This window comes from Gallinula chloropus (assembly GCF_964237585.1).
Source record: "Gallinula chloropus genome assembly, chromosome: 1".
Taxonomy (NCBI): Eukaryota; Metazoa; Chordata; class Aves; order Gruiformes; family Rallidae; genus Gallinula; species Gallinula chloropus.
The window spans coordinates 149,337,444-149,343,172 of NC_140085.1; the positions used below are offsets into that span (position 1 = coordinate 149,337,444).

General features: G+C 52.5%; 1 long non-coding RNA gene across 1 annotated transcript; it reads left to right on the plus strand.

Moving 5' to 3' along the window:
- Positions 1-1,300: 1,300 nt before the first annotated feature.
- Positions 1,301-3,519, plus strand: LOC311197741. The gene is made up of 3 exons (XR_014617654.1): positions 1,301-1,480; positions 1,694-1,814; positions 3,307-3,519. It is a non-coding gene; the product is annotated as an uncharacterized lncRNA (long non-coding RNA).
- Positions 3,520-5,729: the final 2,210 nt, after the last annotated feature.

The following is a 5,729-nucleotide window of genomic DNA, read 5'->3' on the forward strand; positions in this document are numbered from 1 at the left end:
CTTTCTGGCTTTTGGATTGCAAACACTTAAGTCTCCTTCCTTTTGTCAAGACAAAAAGGAAACAGAACTTGAAAAAAACCCAACCAACAACACACCACCAAACCCCAACAAATCCACAGACAACACAGCTGGCCAATTTATTTTGATAGTCCAGCCCCAGGAAAATACAACAAAGTAAATCAACACCACAAGCGGCAGAAACATCCTATTTCACAGCCCCCGTGATTAATCACTGCAGGTAACACCAGCCACCAACCCCCCGCATCCCAAACGTCTTCTTCATAGCGGGGGACAGCTTTTGTTTCTCCGGTTCCGAGACGCTTAACTAACCTACTACAAAAGCAGCAGCTGAAGCCCCGCTCGGGCCACCGCCGGGCAGGGCCAGGCAGGCTGCGGCGGGGCAGCCCCAGCCGCCCCACGCCGGGGAGGCAGAGGGCATCCCGCACCGCGCCCCGCGCACTGGTTTTCAGGCAGGTTATCGTGCTCGCCTTTGTTTCGCTTCCTCACGCAGCCCGGACCTGCCGCCACCGAAGCTGGGGCGGGAGGGGAGCGGGGGGGTAGCAAAAAAGCAGAGAAAGGAGAAGAAAGCACTCGCCGCCCCCCACAACAAAGCCCTGGCAGAGGAGTCCCGGTGACCAGCGGTGAAGTCCCACCGCCGGTACCCGCTGAGGAGAGCCCAGCAGCGCGGGGCGCGCCCCCCACACGCACCCGGCAGCCGCGGCCCGGCCCAGCCGGCGGCCCTCCTGCCCGGGGGGCTCCCGCACCCTCTACCCGCGGGGGAACGCTGCCCCCGGCAAGATGGTGGCGCTCCCCGGGGGCGGACGGAGCCGGCCGGGCGGTGTGGTGCCGCCCGCGGGCCACGAGGCACCCGCCTCTACTCACCTCGGCACCCTGCCCGGAGGACCAGGTGGCCGCTGCCGCCGGCGCTCAGCAGCTCACCCGGACTAGCGGGGCAGCACCTCCCCCCGGGGCCGGCGGGATAGCTGGCAGCGCGGGGGAGGCGCCGCGGGGCCCCGCCCGCAGCCGGAGGCGGGGTGGGGATGGAGGGTGGAGAGGGGCTCTCCTTTTGTCGGGGCCCCGCTTCTCGCCTCAGCTCTGACACCCCCCTGTGCGTTCCCAAGAGAGGCGGCCAGGGCCCCTTTGTGTGGCGGGGCGGTGAAGGGGAGCGGAGCGCAGCACCCCGCCCCGGGCCCGGCCGGGCTTCCCTTGCGCACCTGTAACGCCCGGCGCGGCCCGCCCCGCCGCCAGTGGCGACCTGCGCGGTTTCCCGCCTCACCGGGCGGCTCGCTGGGGCCCTTGCGGCCGTTGGGACGCCGCTGAGGCGGGACCGGAGGCAGCGCCTCGCCCCGCGCTACCCCCAGCCGGCCCGTTAACGGGCTTTCTTTTTCCTTTAGTGCTTTCCTTTTCGTGACTGGGGGCGGTGGTGTCGTGGAGTTAAAGTGAGGGCTGAGCGGCGCCTGTCCTCCGCGGCCTCAGCCAGGTACGTTCTGGGACCAAGATCAAGGCGGGTAGGGTGGAGGGCGACCGGGCGGGCTTTCCCGCCGCCCCTGTGAGGCGGCCGCGCCCAGCACCCGGTAGCAAAAAAGGCTGGCGGAGGCACGGCCGCCTCGCAGCCGTGAGCCCGCTGCCAAAGGGCAGGTGCTCGGAGTTGGGCTCCGCGGGTACCCTTTCGAGGAAAAGCGGTTGTTTGCAGGAAGGCGCTCGGAGCCCCTGGGAGCATCGCCTCATCGTTCGAGGCTGAAAAGTCACGGCACGGAGCTACGGCGTGGAAGAGCCGCGGGAAAGTTTCACAGGCTCGATCCTGGCGTTTTCTGGTAGGTGAGTGCCTGGCTCCTGGCACTTTGCTTCTACCCGAATGGGCATGTAAAGGTAACAGCGCCTTTTTATGTTCACACCTTCACTGGGCAGCTGAACAGCTTGGGGGGGACTTGAACAATTTCCCCGTTAAAGCGACAAACCACAACAGCAACCAGGCAACAGCGACTATTTGCTTTCTTATTTGGATATCCCCGAATGGTAAAAACGCTGCCTGTAAGCAAAATAGTGCTTCTGTATGCTGGGCGTGTAAACACGTGGAAGATGGGCGCTGCAGAAAAGGGATGAGCTTCAGTTGAAGAGCCCAAGATGTGCGGGTAACTGACCGCATGGACCTCCCCAGTCCCATCTCCCCTGAGGCGGTCGGCAGCCTTTCACACTGCTCTCTACAGCCCTGCTGTGACCGCTGTGAACATATTAACACACTCACGGCAACCAAACTGCAAGTTTCAGCAACTAATTTTTTCAGGAAGGCTGTTCCAGGACTGAGGACAAAGGGGGTTGCAAGTATTTCGTGCACTTTCTCTGCCATGAGTGAGAGGCATCTGATTTTTAGAAAAGCATCAGATGACAGAGATACGCTGCGCAAGCTTGTCTTCGTAATTACCTGAAATACTCCTTCTTGAGCCCAAGGTAGCGTCAGGAAATCCCTTACAGAAATGAGGTTTCAGTATCTAGTGGCTTCTTGCAGCAGCTTAACCCAAAATACGGGTCAGGCAGAACCTGAGATGCAAGTAGGTAATCAAGTTGCCCTAGCAGCAGCCGTGCCCTGTTCTCCGCGAGATCCCACGGCATACTGTGCACAGGGTAAGGAGTGACCCCATGACACTACACTGCAAAACAGAGGATGGGGCAGAGAGTGCAGACACAGAATAATCACCTTTCTTTGAGTGTTTTCCTCTCCGTACCTCACATGTGTGTTTTTAGTGTTAGTTGAAAAGATGTGTTTGGTTGTCCAGGGAAAAGGGCCAATTAATGATGACAGGAAAGAGCTGAAAGATAGCCTTAATTTGGAGATAACTGTCAGAAACAGCTTTGAAAGAAGAGTCTCCAAAGCACAAGGGGAACATAGACAGAACAAACAACTGAGATTTCAGTTCCATTTGCGTTGTAGGCACTTTTTGATCCTGGCAGCACTAAACTGAACAGGGGCTAGGGTTCAGGCTCCAACTGTGGCACCTGCTCATCCTCCGTGCTGTTCCCCTGGGTGGTGGTGTCCCCAGCCTGGTTCTGTCCTAGCAAGCTAGCAGCCTCCAAAGCAATTCCCAGCACTCCTCATGGGTCGGTGTGGGACGGGGACAATTCCCAGCAGAGCATCTGCATGCAGCTGACCTATTTCAGGAGATAAGAGAGTTTAGTTGTGCGGATGCGAGCCGTGTTGTGCCAGCTGGTTCCCGTGCCAAAGGACAGCTCCTGACCTGCTTTATTTGCTAGTAGAAGCAGGATGGGGATTGACTTTTGTGATCCCCGCTGTGTTCTGTGTCAAAGCAGACCCTTGGGCACTGGCAGGTTTCAAGCAATGAGAAGTCTGACAAGAAGACCTGAGTGGTTTGGATCGAGCAGGGCTTCTGCAGAGATCTTCACTCAAAAGAAGAGAGAGATGCATTGGCATCGGAGTTTGTGGAAGAAATTTATCTCATTGCAAATAGCCTTCCTTTTGTTTCCTCACAAATGGGATTTCTTTTGCATTAAATAAAATGTATTAACGAATATAAGGTTGATTTTGATAAGAATGCTCTGTTCCATGGAAAATACTCTTTTGTTCCAGCTATCCCAAGGCGCTGGGGTGAATTTCAGCAAGGAAGCAGTTAAATTTCAAACAAATGTCAAGAACAGATGGCATTTAGGTGTTCTGAAGAAAATAATAAAATAAGCAAGCCACTAGAGCAAATGTCTACTTTCATGTTACAACAGATGCAGGTAAAAGTGGGTTGGAAAGAGGTTGAAATACCCATCCTAAATAGGAGTAGGGTGGGATTCCTAAGGATTGTAAACCAACAAAGTATTTTGGCTCTGGCAAAAACTGTACTACTGAGCACCTCCTCCAAGTGCATGTATATTGTATTTCTGGCGCTCAGGTCAGCATGGAAGTGCTTTAAATAAATATGGGGGGTGGTTTTCCTAGGGGCTTTTGTTTGTTTGTTTTAAAAAACCCTTCAGCTCACACAAAAGCTGGGATGAAAAAGCTCAGAAGGACCTAACAAATGCTGAGGTGCTGGACATCCTCATCTACTGCACAGACATTGCAGACTACAACCAGGCAAACTCTGCAAGGTGTTGGAGACTTGCTGGTGTAGCTGTGCTTTGGGAATCAGGCTGGGAAGACAGGCCACAGTGTTTTCAGTGAAGCGTCTGTAGTTCAGGACTTAACTTCACCTAATTTATTGCCCTGTGCCTGTTGCTAAATTTATTCAGAAGGACACTCTAGAATACACATTAAATAGTAAGGAGTAAGAAGAGGTGTACAAAGGTAGCTCCATAGGGAATTGTTCTTGTGTGCCCTGTCTGGTGGGATTCTGTACACGTGTGTTTCAAGCAAGAGCAGAGCTAACTGCACTGCTAGTGTAGGAAGTTATCTTGGTGTGACCTGTACCTGTTTCTGCCAGTTGTGACGTCTGAAGGAGCTACACAGTGACAACAGGTTAGCTTTCCAGGAGAGATTACATCAGTTGTGTCCATCTGAGACCTTTCTTCATCGAGCAACTGGTCTAAACCACATCTTGTGGCTTAGAAAGAAACAAAAGCTTGCTTCCTGCCTGTAAAATCAGAGTTATCTACTGAGAAAACACATGCAGAACATTAAGCCTCAAAGCTGTTATTTGGTGAAGTTCTCCAGGGTATGTTAGGAAGATTTTTGGAACATGATGAGAATATAATAGTCATGATTGTCCACAGGGAAGAGGAAATGCAATTACTATTTTTTTTTAATAGACTGCCAGTGATTCTCTGTTTTATAACTGTGGCAGTAATTAGTGAATGTGGCAGTCTGAAAAAAAACCCAAGTGATCGAGATACGTGTAATAAAGCACTAGGCTGAGAGATTTATTAGTGGCAAGTGTAACGATGTTATAAATGTGATAAACTGGGAAAAGGAAGAGCCTTTAGAGAAGGCTTTAGAGAATCCCATCAGTAGACTGCACAGTTCCATGTTTTTGGAAAATGAGAGCAAAATATGTTACCAAAAAAACTAGCCTGTCGTCTTACTATGCTGAGAACATTAACAAACATGACTCATAGGCTCAGGGGACACTGTGCAATCAAACTCTGCTCTCAGATGGTGTGAAGTATCTCCGGAGATTCCTCCTCCTCTGGTATGAAATACTTACCTTAATACAAATCCCAAGAACTCACTAAAAATAACATCAGTCTCTCCATAAATAATGGAAAGACTCTGGATTTCAGGGTTATTTTATGGCTGAAAATCCAAGCAGAATGTGCTAGAAAGACCAGCTAAGCCTGGAGTAGTCCTTTTATCCTATAGCAAGCTAGATTTTATCAAAAGGGCAAAGCTGAAGAGCCAGCTTGTTCTGGCTGGATGGTCCTTTTGTGCCCCCCGGAGTTCTGGGTGAGGCACGGGGCGATTGCCATGAGGCATGGGATTGCGTCGCAAGGACCCGGCTGGGGAGGAATCAGGTGGACACTCAAGTATGTGCAGTGAATGGGAAGAAAGCTGATGAGCTACAAGGAAAAAGGAACATGTGCACCACCTGCTCTTTGATGCCCATCCTGAACTCATTTTGATCAAAAAGCAGCGTCCGAGGCTCGGGCTTTAAAAGCCAGATGGCAGGGTGGGAGACTTCTGAAACATTGTCACAGCCTGTGTCAGGACCCACGGGGTTCTGGAGAGGAAGTCGTTCATTGTAAGCCTTCCAACACTTATTGCCCCGATTCACTGAAGGGAAGATGCACCCCAG